General features: G+C 46.7%; 1 long non-coding RNA gene across 1 annotated transcript; it reads right to left on the bottom strand.

Annotated features, from left to right (window-relative positions):
• Nucleotides 1-777: 777 nt before the first annotated feature.
• LOC132472931 (uncharacterized) lies at nt 778-13,235 on the bottom strand. The gene is made up of 3 exons (XR_009529218.1): nt 12,077-13,235; nt 5,493-5,565; nt 778-4,129 (listed from the first exon to the last, which is right to left on the bottom strand). It is a non-coding gene; the product is annotated as an uncharacterized LOC132472931 (long non-coding RNA).
• Nucleotides 13,236-16,095: the final 2,860 nt, after the last annotated feature.

The raw sequence follows: 16,095 nt of genomic DNA, 5'->3' as shown, positions 1-16,095 counted from the left end.
AAGGGTATGGATTTAATATTTTACAATAAAAAAAAGAATCATATTGTTGTAACATCTGTCATGTGAAGAATGCATCATAATTAACTCTAGGCTGCGATGAAGGGAGGCGAGGCCTGTCAGCTCACCCTGCAGGTGGCATAACAAGAGGTTGCTTGAAGAAGACCCCTATGGGCTACCACTTTATTATCCTCCAACAGGCCTACATGTCACGGTGTTTACAAGATGCCGGCACCTCGGGAACATCTGCTGGGCTTGGCACGGGCTCCCGGACTCCCCATGGGTGAACACATAGCAATTTATGTTGTGTGTGTGTGTGTGTGTGCCAGCAACCTCTCCTCTATGATAACTGGGTTGGACTTGGCATCGATACCTTTTACACTCGACCCTTTGACCTCCGGTCGGGTGTGGTGGACAGCAGGGTGCAGAATGGTATTCAGCAACATGCCACATGGGTGCTAAATCAAACGCACCCCAGGACACCAAACACACACAATACAATGCAGGGTGGAGGCATTTAATGGAGCTTTATTTGGAACATGTGCTGTTTACAAAGTAACACGAGTTGCCAAGTGTAGTCAATTCAAAGTTTAATCAATATTGCTTGATCTGTAACTTGATTACGAAGGATTACTTAGAACGTTTTTTGAAGCAGTTGAACTTCATAGTGTGTGTTCCCCAAAGACAGAACATGGTGCAAGCAAATATTTAAAATTGTATCAAATGAAACCCAATTCAAAGTGATGATTTGTTAATCCTATAAAATGACAACAAAAGTGCAAGAGTTCAGCTCTTTATTTAACTTCCCATCATATTAAACAGATGTAGAAAAAAAAGATCCACTCATAAAAAAAAAAGGAAATACAAGGAAATGATGTTTGTCTAAAGGCATTTAAAAAAAAAAAGGTGTAACTTTTAAATAAATCAATGGGGAAAGTTCCCATCATCAGCCTGATGTACAAAAAAGATCAGAGAACGTTGTTTCCTTCTTGTCGTCTACTCCTCGTTGGAACTGAATTCCTGCTGGCAGATAGCAGCACAGCGATACAGTGGGCAGTGATTCTTCTTGGAGGTCTGTACCTAACTAACACTATAGCAAAAGGCTGTTGACGACCAAGCCCAGAGGACGCCCAGAGGGAACCCCCACTGATACGCTGGCAGACGGTCTCTCTCAGGCAGATGAGAGGGAAGCCAAGAGGGTGTTGAAATATTCCGCAAACATAACCCGTTGATGAATGACCTAAGGGCACCCAGGGGTCCAACTGAGTGCTTGGTAAACGGGCTAGAAAATTACTGTACGGAACGGCACTACAAACACTTTCTGCATTTAAATGTCAGAGTGATAGATTGGACCTTGGCTCAATGCAAGCACCGCTTTGAGGTTTACAACATCTATGACGATTATAAGCAAATTCCCCTGCCACTATAACACGCACACATGCACATGCACCTTGTCGTGTGTAACACACGCACTGTGTCGAATTGCTTGTTGTCATGGTTACCCACACTCAAGAGTAAACAGACCTGGGGGGAGCACGAACACATTGGTGCACAGCAAACATTTTTTAATTAATATGTAAGAATTTGTTGTTGACTTGAAAAAAAATTGATCAGGACATCTTTAATCAGTGTCTGCCTAAAACAAGCAACGTAATCATATTTAAAACAAATGAGCAATGACCACACACAGAATAGCAAGGGAGAAGAGTCATCTTTATTTGCTTAGGTTACGGAAGGCAACACATACTGTAACTGGGGGTGGGGGGGCTGACATTACACATCAGCACCAGACACACACACACACACACACACACACACACACACACACACACACACACACACACACACACACACACACACACACACACACACACACACACACACACACACACACACACACACAATAGAGCGAGGGACTTTTGAGATGCTTCTTTTGGTGCTGAAGGAAATGCATCAGGTACTGTTGGCCACTAGGCATCAGCCAATCAGTTCCTGATGCAGTATCATCCACACCAGATTGTCTGCCTTCACGCCCCCCCTCTGCCACCTCCCCCTCTGGACGACCCGGGTCAGGGGCAGGGGGGCACCCATGGATAAACTCATTGAACAGTTCTCACACACACACACACACACACACACACACACACACACACACACACACACACACACACACACACACACACACACACACACACACACACACACACACACACACACACACACGCACAAAACAACCAACACAGTGTCCATCAGAGTAAGTAGAAATGGCAGCAGAAGCTTCTTGCAACAGTGAACATTCATTCATGCAAATTCAAAATGGACCATGCAATGTGGGTGAAAAAAGGAAAAAATGCTGCGAAAAAGATTTCGGGCACTTGGAAAAAGAAAGTGTTTTGTGTTGAAAGAAAAAAAACGGGGACACAGGGATACAGATGAGTTGGTGAAGGAGACGGCCGTGATTGTGGCGGGTGGAGCAAAAAAAAGCGAGAGCAAAAAAGAGCGAGAGAGAGAGAGCGAGAGAGCGAGAGAGAGCGAGAGAGACAGAGAGAGACAGAGAGAGAGAGAGAGAGGCCATTTGGGTGAACCCTGATGTGTAATTGTGGCGACATCTTCATTGAGAGCCGCCTCCTCTCTTCCTGTGTGCCTAAATTGGGGGGGGGGGGGCGTCACTGCAGGGCCTGCCGGACAGGGCCAGCGTAGCCGCCGCCGCGCTACGTTTAGCATAATCCCAGCGGCCATTGTGAGTGCAGATAGTGAAAGACTCACAGTTGCCAGCTGAGATTTTACCAACGCGCAGCAGAACTTGCGAAGAAGAGGATGACATGGTGGGGAGGGGGTGGGGGTTGAGGGACCCGGTATGTTAGGGGTTTGGGTGGATGGATAGGGGTGTAATGTACAAGGGGTAAGGACTGGGAGGATAGGGAGGAGACAGTGGAGCAGGTTCTAAACACCACATCAAAGTAAATACACATTTTACGTTCATTTCAAGTTTACATGGAGAAGCAGGTCTTGTTCATGTGGTTCCGGTACAAAGCAGGGCATTAACAGTGCAAAGGGTTGGGGGTTCGATTACCCTGAGGGCCACCCATGCTAAGGATGTATGCATCGGTCACAGTATTCTAAGAGACGTTGAATAAAAGTGTCCACTAGATGGCAGATATTTATTCATATATTTAGAAATGCAGGAAACATGCTCTACTCAATAGACCGCCACTGTCGCCCCACATAAAATATTTTATTTTTAAGATGCTACTTAAGGTTCTGCAATTCCTTTTTTTTTCATCTTAAAATCGTTTCTCCCTGATTGAAATCACTTATTTCGCTTAGTCATGTGAATGCAGCATGGTGTTGGACTGGCGACCCAGTTTTAAGCCTTTCTGCGGAGGTTCCCTTGTACATTGTACGACAGTGGGCTAGCAGGCTAGCTGGAGTCGCTTAATGAGACAGACTGCAGAATCTCTCCAGGTGATTGTGAGATTTATAAACACACCATCACAGTTGCCTGCAGAGATTACCCAGTCTGTCCCCTTGGTTGTAGCTGTCGTACACGTGACACACACACACACACACACACACACACACACACACACACACACACACACACACACACACACACACACACACACACACACACACACACACACACACACACACACACACACACACAAATGCATGATCACACACAAATGCATGATCACACACATACAAGCACAGACACACACACAAAAAAACAGAACACACACACACACACCGACACACAAACAGGACCAACAGAACACACAAAAACACAAAGAGGAAACACGCACACATAAAAACAGGACACCCCCACACACACACACACGTACGTGCACTACAATGTAGCACCTACCGGAGTCAATTGGCAGCAGATGGTTAACATGGATCCGCCTGGACACCCTGAAAGGGACCACCCCACCCTAATGCCGCCCCCCCCCCCACGTCCCCAAAGGTCCATTGTTACCATGGTGACGGGGCCACGGCACGTGCCTTCCATTGTTGCGACCGTATCCTCAAGGGGTCAGCCGCACATCCAGTCCGGGGTCAAGTGTCACACGGGCCTCTCCCGCTGGGGTCGTAGGTCGCCAGGACGCAGCCTCGGAGCCCCCATCAAACACTGAAACAAATTGAGAGATGGTCGGGGCGGGGGGGTGGGGAGGTGAAGGTGTCATCGGTTGACAGCCCAGCAGAAGGGAGGCCATGTGGGGCCACGTTGAGGATGTGGCCTGACCGCTTGGGTCGAATGAAGAGCATGAGTTGTTATTTTAGGGGATGCATCTTGTTGGTTCTGAACACAGAGTGTTTACTAGTCTGAGCAGTGTTCGGTTACATGGAGTTCCCTGTCTTTTGTTACAGTATGTCCCCCTCTTGTGGTCAAATTGCACTCAAAGACATTTTCTTTATGTGCTGCTACACAATAAACATATTACAAAATTTTTGCAGAGCTCGAAATACATCTGTGTATAAACACTCAGAATATAGGGGAATACATGAAGATGTAACTTATAACCTGTAAGCAATAACCTAGGAATGTCATAAGCCATTATGGATTGACTCAATAGGTTTCTGTATTCTGTATTATATAATTCAATGCCTTCATATCCTTATCACGCCATGTCCACGCAGATTGCCTCTATATCCATTTGGGGCAAACATATTTGCAGGTATTTAGTAGCATATTAACCTTTTTTATTCCACCATCCGATAGATTATTAAAAGAATGTAAAAAGACTCAAGTTTCCATCCTGGCCAAGCACTCAGGCACATACAATCCCAACTTGTAGTCCCTTCTGTAATCTACAACAACAACAACTTTTTGAAACATCTTTCATCCCCATGAGGGTGCATGTTTTCCTTTTTTTTTCTTTTCTCCAGTGAGCCTAAAAGCATGTCGGGAAATTCGGGTCACCGAGTTGCAATGAATTGTTCGGGCGTTGACAAAAGAAAAAATCTCAAGTTTATTAGACGGAACAGGCTGACAGTCCACACTTTGTTAGGTAGTGGATGAACAGAGTGGTTTTGACAGGCCTAACCTCTTAAGCTTTGAGTCCCGCTGAGTCCAGCACAGCCAGAGCTAAATGCCATCTGTCCCAACATCATGATCTTTTTCTCTGCACCCCCTTCTCCTCTCCCCCACTCCCCCCCCCCCCCCACACCCATTTCTTTAACAGTTTAGTATAGAAAATTAGACACACAGAAAACTGAGGTGAATGCAGATGATATCCACAAGTTGATATCAAACAACCATTTGATTTAAATTCATTCTGTTTGATGTGCAACCACAGTTTAGTTTAGGATCAAGGGCGTACAAACAGTAGTTTGTCCTTACTGATCCACAAGTGATTTTGGAAATTAGACGAGGCCAGATTTTCATTACAGCAGCTGCCTTGAGGCAGAACCATTATGCCATCCTACCAGTGTATTATAACATAGTTGCCTTATTAATGACGTCCCAAAGCGTTGTTTTAATCCCTTTTTACCTTCACAGAATCAGTTCTTGTGTAGTGATGTGAGGGTTGCTGCAAGGAATCTGTGGTCCCAGACGAAAAAGACCTGAGGAAAAAAGAAGAGAGACAGAGGGATAAAGAACAAAGGAGCGATATCTTTGATCCACCTTATTATAGATTTGAAGGGTAGCTAGTTCGGATATTTGAGGAACCTTCACTTATATTTTTATAACCTGTTCAGGTGATGGATTGTAATTGTGAATGGCAAGTAAAATATATTAAAACCAAAAATTCATTGCCTTAGCACAAATCATTTTGTCGCCTGGCAAAAGAAAAAGATTCTCTATGGAGAAAATATCTGTCGTGATATTGACATGTTTTCGGAGAAACAATGAACACATTTTGATGTCTATTTTTCTTAAATCATGATTCAGTGAGTGTTCATCTGATCTGATGGAAAGGGACATTTTCTCAGGGAAATCCCTTTTCGAATCAAGACGACCCAGGGCAACTGAGAATGTCGGCACTACACTGCATGTTACTGGAACACACACGCACACGCACACACACACACACCCCACCCAGCCCTCCCCCTTTTCAACCAACTCGCTATGACTCATCACTGTCAATTTCAGAAGCCTGCAGTTCTTTTTTCACCACGCTCCACTGACCCCAACAACACCGGGGCACATGGACGACAATACAGCAATAATTGTACGGAGCGTAGGGGTTTCATCTGCTATTCTCTCCCCTGTGTCACTCCCATCCGTTAGCTGTCATCCGGCGTTAGGGAGCGAGAGACGACCCTGGTGCCCTGCAGCCAGTGTGCTTCATTAGGACGCCCCGCGCTGTACCGGGCCGAGGTCCGCCTCTCCGCAGAGGGAGAGGAGACGCGCTGCATCAGTCGGAGGTGGATTTATCAAAGGGCCCTGGTACAATGGGTTAGGGCACCAGCAAATTATGAGACGAGTCTCTAAGGGGCCTCCTGCTGGGGCATATTGTACTGTTTGTTTTCGGGCCCCGTTCGGACTTCAGACGGGGTGGAAGCAGATGCATGTTGGGAAGAAAAAAAAAGAGCGGAAGAAAAGTGGACATGTCAGAACGCGGACAGCAGCGAGTGCAGATGTGTATGAATCGCATGGGTGCTGGACTGTCAATGAGTGTTTGACAGGGGATGGGGTGGCGGTTGTTAAGGCCACGTTCGCTTCTGCCGGACCACGACATGCTGGGAAGAAGAGACACACGCACACGCACACACACACACACACACACACACACACACACACACCCTCTTGGAAGTGCACGTTGCCTAAGAACAATTGCCGATGGCCTTGAGCCGATGTGACATGTGTATTTTGTGGGAGGCCCTTTCTCAGAGACACCCTGCAGTACATGGGAAAGAAGCAACACCAACCACCAGCCAAGGATCAAGAGAAACTTGGAGTGATCGGGGGATGAGGCACCGAGAAGGCATGAAGAGGAGACAAGGGAGGAAGAAAAGCTGCACAAAATATGTGAACAAGGCACAATTATTATTTATTTGAATTTCTTTTTCACTTGATGTGGGTTATATAGACAATAACAACAAAAACCAACGGTGTCGGCAGAAAATCCAACCGTTGGTTGAATAAGCCCCCCTAACATCGAGTACTTAACCCTAAGAGAAAAACAATTACTCATCTTTACCCGCCAAACAATAAGGGGGAGAGAAATCGTTACGCAACACAGGGATAATGTGATCTGCCAAACAAGCCCGTCGTTTAGAACTGGCAGTTCATATTTTAGAACGAAGCACTTCACTTTTAAGACTATAGAGAAGAAGGCTTTTTGAATTGCTAATCCTTCTGGTGTTGCAGGCTGCCTCTTAGGCCCAGACGATACGGTAGGAAGATGGGATGAGCCGTCAGCACAACGTTTACTGCGCCGTATTAAGATTCAAGTTCCCTCGCACACACCACACCAAGTATACCTTCGCCGATATATATCATAGCGACGTACAGACAGACACACACACACACACACACACACACACACACAGCAAAACAATGACTACGATGTCTTAGGGTGTTACGACATCATTCACTGGCGCGGTGGCAATTGTCCCGCAATTTAAATGTAAATTGATGCAGGCCCACTGTAAATGACTGGGGGATTAATTTAAGGCACTGGCATTTTAGCAAGCGGCGTTTGGCGGCGGATGGGGGTCAAGTGTCATCGTTGCGCTGTCTCGTTCATCGCCACGGATTTCATTATGGCCTGACTGACGCCGTGGCCTCCTTTTATAACCTCATCCGGCCACCTAGAGCGCCACATGTAGAAAACACACCAGCCAATTTAAAAAGCAGCAACTTTGTTTGGGGGATTAGAGAGAAGGGTGCAAAAATGTTAACTCGTCCCTTTTTTTTTTTTCATGAGAGCATTGGGTCGTTTTTATGTCGATGGGGTTTTTTCGGAGTGGGATTGACAATTTTGCGATCCCGGATTGGCCGTCTCGACACCACAACCCGGAGGTAAACAGCCTAATTAGTCTGTTTTACAGGGCGTGTTATCGGATGCCTCGTTGGCCATGGCTCCGCATAGCATGCGGTTATTGGTGACCTTTGCAAAGAGCATTCCATGACAACCAAAGCCACGGAGATGTTGTGGCCCCGTCAGAGGCCAGGATACTCAGAGAGCAATACTGCTGGATGCTCCTGTTCCTTTTAATGCATCATATTTATCTTTCATCAGATCCCGTTTTACTTATTAATTAGTTGTGTGGCACAACAGAAGTAGTATTCTAAAAAGGAAAAAAATAATGGTTTTGCCCTTTTTGATCTCGGAGAGAGGGTAAATCATTGATGAACTTAGAACCCCCCTTTTTTCCCGCTTTTGTAGAAAAGAAGTAGCTGGTGAACCTTCCTGTGAACGTTTGAGGTGACCAAACCATATCTCAGTGACGGGGCCTTGGATGTGAGCCTTTATCACATTAGGGGCCCGTGCACCTGCCACTAATCCCACACCTTGTCCCGAACTCTCAGCACCATTACGAAAGGCATACACACCTCCGTCTGAGCTGTCCCAGCCCTTATCCAAAGCCCAAGGCCCTCGCTCCGGGCTGTCAAACACAGGTGGCCTGTTGCCCAGACGTACACAGAACCTCTAGTTATTCATTTATGCTTGTCGGCTACTTCAACAAATGTGTATCAGTGTATGTTTTTTTCAAATGTATATTCAGGCATCGGCAGGCATTGGCTGGGCATACATGCAGAGAGTACCCAACCCTATAGCAGAAAAACTCCTTTACTACAAAAAAAAAAGTATTGCATCAAATGCTGTAAGGTTCTCATCGCCCAGTCCCTTTTCTTTGATGTCCCTCTCATATTGATGCAGTATAATCATCATAAATACAACAGTTATGCACACTACAAAACCATTGAAGCATTCCATGATTCGTGGTGCATGAAACTTTGACGGACACAAAAGCCTTTTAATCCAAGGCTGCGCCTTTCACAGGTAGCGAGTGCACCAGATGAATATGTAGGGCGAGTTATACGAGCATGAGTTACAATGAAGAGTGCTAAACTTCAGAAAAGGGCTTGCGACATGGGGAAAGGGGTTTCGTTGGGGGGGGGGGGGGGGGGGGGGGGGGGGGGGCTGCACACACAATTACAGTGCGCTGCAGTTTCAGCCCAAGGGATGGAAGTCCCAAGCCAGACAAGCAGCAGAGGGAAAGAGCAATGCAAACCACGTCGCTTTCCTGATTGATGGCGTCTCGTCGTGCAATAGCTGACAGCGCAACATGTACATCTCCTCCTCCTCCTCACACAAACCCCTTAAGTGGCAATGCACTGAGTCCACGCCAACTGCCCCCGCTCATATCCCCTTGCATTTCGCCCAGAGAACAACTCCGGGATGGATTGAAATCTCCCTGTAGATGGTAATGAATACTGGCCACTACGGTACACAGTATACTGCATACTGTATGAGCACACCTCGTTTCTTCATCCATCCTCCTGTCACCCTCCGCCCCCCACCCCCAACGATGCCAGGCCATGTCTGCTCTGGCGGGGGGCCAGTCTGGCCGCATCCCCACAGCGGCCCTAGCAGATTGCGAGGCAGGTCCCGGCTTAATGCTGACACATCGCTAACAGTAGCCAGGGCAGGCCGGAGACCACAGGGATGGGGGGGAGGCTAAAACATCAGCGCAGCACTATTTGCAACGATTCGTATGGCGAAACGTCCCCACCTACACCTTTGGGACGTTTGGAGGATCCTTTGAGACGCCCCCCGACGGGGGTGATGTATTGGTGCTCTAGTTTGGCCTGATTTGGGACATATTTGAGACCTGCACATTGGCGTCATTCAGAGAACGAGTTTGTTTATCCTTTGACTTAGAGTAGCGGCGTCTTTTACGATCGATACAGACAGACGGTCCCTCAGCATTTCGACCGGGTGGGCGGGAAAGCATAAAGTGCAGAGTCAAATTGTTTGTTTGCATAAAGGGTGCAAATAATGTAGGCAGTGGCATTTTTTTTAAATGGTTTGTCACCATATCAAAATGGTCAATCTGCTGTGTTTTACTCAGAGTGTGATTTACTCAGAGTGCAATAACATCCAAGAAATGGGAGTGAAGGCAAGTTAAAAGCAACGAGGTTAACCAATTCGAAACACGAGCCAACTCCCATCTAATCAACACTCCGAAATTCTGAATCAAACAACTGCCGATGATTTCGATTCGGCCTTCTTAAACCGGGGATGGGCCTGTATGCTGATTTCCACTGATCAGGATTTCCGCACCAATGTGCTTAGCAGGCCATGCAAAACAAGATTGGCAGAAACGAGGATGGCCCATCGATACTACGCCAGAACCAGCGGTGCCACTGATTAATGATGCAAGCCCCTTTTCTCTCCCTTATAGCCTTTTGTGTGACCCCCTGACTCCTCACCCCTCCTGGGGTTAAACTTATTACCCTTTGACCCCTGTGACCTGCACAGTGAAAGGAAGGGGAGATTGAGGGATGACCAACGCTCCGGTCCCCATTGGTGGAGGGCCCGCTGGCCAAACCGTGGCCAGAGGGGGGCTGACCAGCCAAACCCCAGGAGAGATGTGGCCCGGGGCCCTGCCACACGCTCTGTTGATAATACTATTAATGGGTCAATACCGAGCAAACAGAGGGGGCTACAAGCCTGCCTCCAGCCTACGTCAGGAAGAGGGTCGAGGGCTATTGTTAAGAGGAGCAGATCTGCAGGGTAAACGTGTCGGAGTGGCCTTCATTTGGGGATTTCAGGAGAGGTAGAAGTGTGACTTACTTCTCAATGGATTACTGAATACAATTGCTACTATACATGGCAATCCATGGACAGAATGAGACAGAAAACCCAACCAAAACCATAATTAAAACGGAATATTGTGTATTTAGATTTTTTTTTGCTTAATCATCGTTTTATAATTTCCAGCTATAAAGCCTTATAATGATTATATTCAACACAAACTGATTGATCACTTTTCATAAATACCGTAGCCTGAAGCTATAGAACACCCACCATATATATATATATATATTTACACCCGATATGCATCGAAACATATTGAACATTTAGGGGTAATGTTTAACACAAGCTGCAGCTCTTTTTAGGTGGAAAAAAGGGTGTCATCATTTTCTCTTCCCCAGGGTGTACACACCTAGTCCAAAACGCTCACCCCATCCATTTAAAAGCACCACAACACCATGCTCCCAATTTATTTGCTGTTGCTCCTGGTTATATTACACAAATCCTTTTTATGAGAGATCTATTTTCATATCAAGAAAAAAAATGCATACAAAGGTTGTATTACCTTTGATTTACATTCTTACATGAATGGCGCATAATTTAACTCAGTCAATTCTGTTTCTTACATGCATCATTGTACGTGTGTGGCAACCATCTATGAATATGGCCTTGCTGTTGCGAGTGATTGATGGTTCCAACTGTCAAAATTGATAACCATTTTCTCCACCCTTTCTCTCATTAGAAAAACCCCACATAAATAATTTCAAGGAGAGACTGTGCATTATGGCCGTTATTCAAAATATCACACGCAAATGTGAAATCGACATGAGGCAGCTCTCTTGTATATCCACCTAAATATCACAGGATTATGAAGAATTTGCACGCAAAATACACCAGCAAGCTTTGCGTCTCCCTCCAACAAGAGTTGAGCAGCGATAAGCATATTAAAGTGCAATTAAAATCAAAAACTGACTCTAAACCTATTGCATGTGAGCAAATTACATTTTGAGAAGAAAAAAAATGAGGAAAACATTGCATTTAAAGTAAAACTGAATCCCATGCAGCCACGCAGAATCCCTACAAATCCAAAGTTGCAAGGAACTGAGCCTACAGTTGGGCATGTAAACAATATGTACACACATGAGACATGAGACACACACACACACACACACACACACACACACACAACCACGCAAGTTCACAGGCAGCCGCTAGCTACGGTAGCCCTTTCATTCTACGGACTCACAAGAAGCCTTAAAAGAGCAACGGGGGAAAGAAGAAATAGAAATGAGAGGACAGAGTTAAGAGACTAAAACTAACCACAGACCGGGGTGCTAGAAGAGAAATAAGAAGCGATATAGTACCTCCTTCCAGGCTCGTAGTGTAGAGAGGGTGGGACACCTGCAGAACCTGGCAAGCTCTATCCAGCTCTCCGACGACTGCTCCCTCACACGCGGTGGTGGGGAGTGTGTGTGTGTGAGAGGGGCTGCGTGTGTGAGGAGTGTGTGTGTGTGTGTGTGTGTGTGTGTGTGTGTGTGCCTGTGCTAGGGGGCTGAGACAAGAGGATCCTCCCCTTTCTTCTTAGGGCTCTGCCTCCTTAACAGGATGGAGGGGTAGGTGGGGCAACCGCAGTAAGGCACACACACACACACACACACACACACACACACACACACACACACACACACACACACACACACACACACACACACACACACACACACACACACACACACACACACACACACACACACACACACACCTTTCTCCATGGTCGTTACATGGTAGCATGGTGGAAGAATCTTTTGCGGGTGTGTTCAGCTCGGCTGTTACAGAAAACACTTCCATCTCCCTTCCAAGACTTGCTCGGTTCTCTCCCGCCCACATTCTCCTTCCATCGCTTATCGGCTGGATCTCCGCCAGTCTTCCCTTGCCTTTCTCAGTCTCCCTCTATCCATCTCTCTCCCTGCAGCCCAACACTCTCCTGCCCCGTGTCCCCTCCACTCTTGACTGTACCACGATATTAACGGGCTTCCATTAATCTGGAAGGGAGACGGACATATGCTCTTTCTGGCTGGTAGTTGACAACTTGCTAGCCACCTGGTGTGTGTGTGTGTGTGTGTGTGTGTGTGTGTGTGTGTGTGTGTGTGTGTGTGTGTGTGTGTGTGTGTGTGTGTGTGTGTGTGTGTGTGTGTGTTCCAACAATCATTACTCTCATGACCGGGGATTACGTGGGACACTCGTGTGACACAAACAAATAAACAGTAGCAACGCTGAACAAAAAAAACAAACGCAGCGTTGACCATCAGGCGCCGCCGCATCAGATACTTCCATCTATTCCGTTTCTACGACCGCAGCTCATCGCACGGCCCCCGCTAACACAGCGACCCCACCCCCAACATCCTTTCTCTTCCCTCCCTCCACTTCTCTGGACAGCACGCTGAAATCCCATCTGAATCGAGGGGAACAGTCATCCCCACATAAATCATTCCCTTATTTCATTGGCCACACATTACATTGAAAGTATTGATTTCCCCCCCCCCCCCCCCCCCCCCCCCCCCTGCCTCTGCGCCGACTGCCATGAAACCCTTCCAGCGGTCACAACAGGAAGTGGAAAACAAATCTCGAGAGTATTTCCATTGCCCACAATGGCGGACTCAAAGCTGTAGTCGCACAGAGAGAGTGAGGGATCTGTGTCCTGCTACACACACAAACACACAAGATCGTGACCCCGGACTTCTGTTGCAACAAATGGGTAAATCCTTTGGGACAATATTATGAGTGATACTGTAACAGAAAACGAAATATGAACCAGGCCAATACATCTTAAATAGAGTGTGTGACTTTGGACGAGTGCCCGCGAGGATAACCCTAATGGAAAGTGTTATAAATGAAGAAAACCCCACTATCATTAAAAAATGCGCCCGCATTGACTTCAGGGCAGGTAGGAAGAAATGTGATCATAAAGGATCTGCCCTCTAAAACAAAGAGCCACTTATCTCTGAATGAGCAGGTAAAACCATCCTCCACTCCAACCAAACAACGCCATATGAAGAGCACACACTGCCGTTTCCATGGCAGCACAGCTGGGGATACACTTTGAACCCTGACCTAATGCTCCTGCTAAGGCTCTGAAGCATTGACCAAATCCAGGGTCAATCAAACAGGGGGTCACGGGGGGTCAAATGACAATGACCCTTGCTGGTTACGCAACACAGCGTGCCCAAGCCTACAGTGGGGGAAAGGACCTTCACCCCCTATCCTCATCAGCCATGTGGAGAAGGTGATGGTGGAAGGCAATTCACAAAGAGCAAGGTTACCTGACGTCATTAAGCTTAATCTCAAACATTAATATATATATATATATATATATATTGATTAAAGAATTGAAGAAATACATTTTGTGATTTCTTCTTTTTTTGTTGCGAAATTCTTGTTCTGGGGTTGTTTGTTGTTTTCACAAATAGCATTAGAAATAAACACAAAAAACTGATTATGATTGTGTTTCAAAAGCAACATATATATATATATATATATATATATATATATATATATACAGTATTTCTATACATAATATATTATTTTATATTTGGATGAGTCTAATATAGGAAAGTTGATTGTTTTGCTACCTGAACGGATTCAAGTACATCAACATAGTCCCACATTTTCAGAATAGGTTGAGCATAATTTTATGCTCTGTTATATCTCTAACCTCTTTCTTTTCATTTGTCTCATCGGTGATGACAGAACTAAACGCAAAAAAACAAACAAAAAAAAAGCGGCCACCAAACAGAATTACAACTGCCTGGACGGTTTACTGCGATTGTACATAAAGACAAGGTAGAACTTAATACAAAATTCATGAGCGGGTGTTAGGGCCACATGTTGGGATGGACTGAAAGGGCTGTGCCGCCGGTGATGAGTCAGCACAAAATGGAGTTTGACGATAAGAAAGGACGCATCAGTCAGGTCCATTAAAGAACAACAATGCCCGGGCAGACATGTCACAATCACTTCAGAGTGAAGAAGAAAGCAACAAATGAGGAACGTTTTTTCCCTCTTCTTTTTTTTTTTTCTTACTGTAGCACAAAACAACAGGGAGGACAAGAAGACGGTGGAGGGAGTGGTGGTTGGGGTGGGGGTCACACGAATAAGAAGTAGTCTTGCAGAAATAAGGTTTAAAAAAAAAAAAAGGAGCAAGGGGGGGGAGAAAAAAATAAGACGGATAAAAAGGGGTGTGGGCCAGGGGTGGTGGAGGAGGAGGTGGAGGGGGGGGGACTGATCAGAGGGGTGCCAGACACAAAGAGTCCAGGCCGTGGCCCGGTGGCACGCGATGGGCAGATTAACCAGCACTTCCTCCCCTAACCGAAGCATTAGGACACCTGACTGACTCCCGCCAATGGCAGCCCGCCAGGAAGGGAGGGGAGATGGGTGAGGTTTGGGGTGCGGGGGGGCGGGGCAGGCCAGGGCTCGCCTTTCAACACCAGGGTTCTTCGACAACACAAAGAGGGGTGTGGTGGGTTTTGGGTTGGGGAGCGAGAGAGAGAGAGAGAGAGAGAAGGGGGGGGGGGGGGGCATAAGCCTCACCCCCTCACCATCTGCTGCCCCTGGCTAACTGAGGACAAGGGGCAGGGCTGGGCCATAGACTGGGGGTCTGTACGGTGTGTAAGTGTATTTAGCCACACTGAAACACACACACACACACACACACACATGCCATGTGCGTGTATGCGGGCTTGTGTGTCAGTGGGTGGGTGCGTGGAATGGCAGATGGAGCAAGCATACTCCTGGCACTGGTGCAGTGATGCAAGACAGTAAGGACTCCCCCCCCCCCCCCCCCTCCCCTTACAAACTACTACTACCGGCCGCGTGTCAGGCCAGTTCTTTATGTTTGCTTTGATTAAGACGTCCCTAATGAGAGACATTAGGAGCTGGGTGTGATGGTGTGTGTGAGCAGCTTATCCACAAATAGGGCTGGGTTCAGGCGCAGCCCGCCAGGCTAACGATACCTTACGGAGTCCTAACCGCCTTCCCCTGGCTCCGGAAAAAAAAAGCATGGCTTAATAGCACGATCGTGTTTTATTACGGTGCAATTATGAAGACAATGTGTACGGAAATTAATGCTGAAAGAAAACGACGCATCATTCAAAAATAATGCGTTTTAATGTAGCGTGCCATTGCAAGAACGTGGTTTTGGTACATGAGGTGGGTGTGTTTTTGTGCACTTTTTTTGAATATGAAAAAGGGGGTCAGGGAAGCAGACAGTTCACTCTTGCTGAGCAGTAATCTGGAAATGTCTATAATCCGGCCTTCTGGACACAGTGGCGGTGGGGAGAGGTGCAGCCTCCTCTCAAAACAAGAGCTCCGTGTGCCTCCCTCTTGC

This window comes from Gadus macrocephalus, chromosome 15, assembly GCF_031168955.1.
Source record: "Gadus macrocephalus chromosome 15, ASM3116895v1".
In the NCBI taxonomy this organism is placed as follows: Eukaryota; Metazoa; Chordata; class Actinopteri; order Gadiformes; family Gadidae; genus Gadus; species Gadus macrocephalus.
Note: the sequence above shows the minus strand (reverse complement) of the source record. Positions and strands in the feature narration are given on the sequence as shown.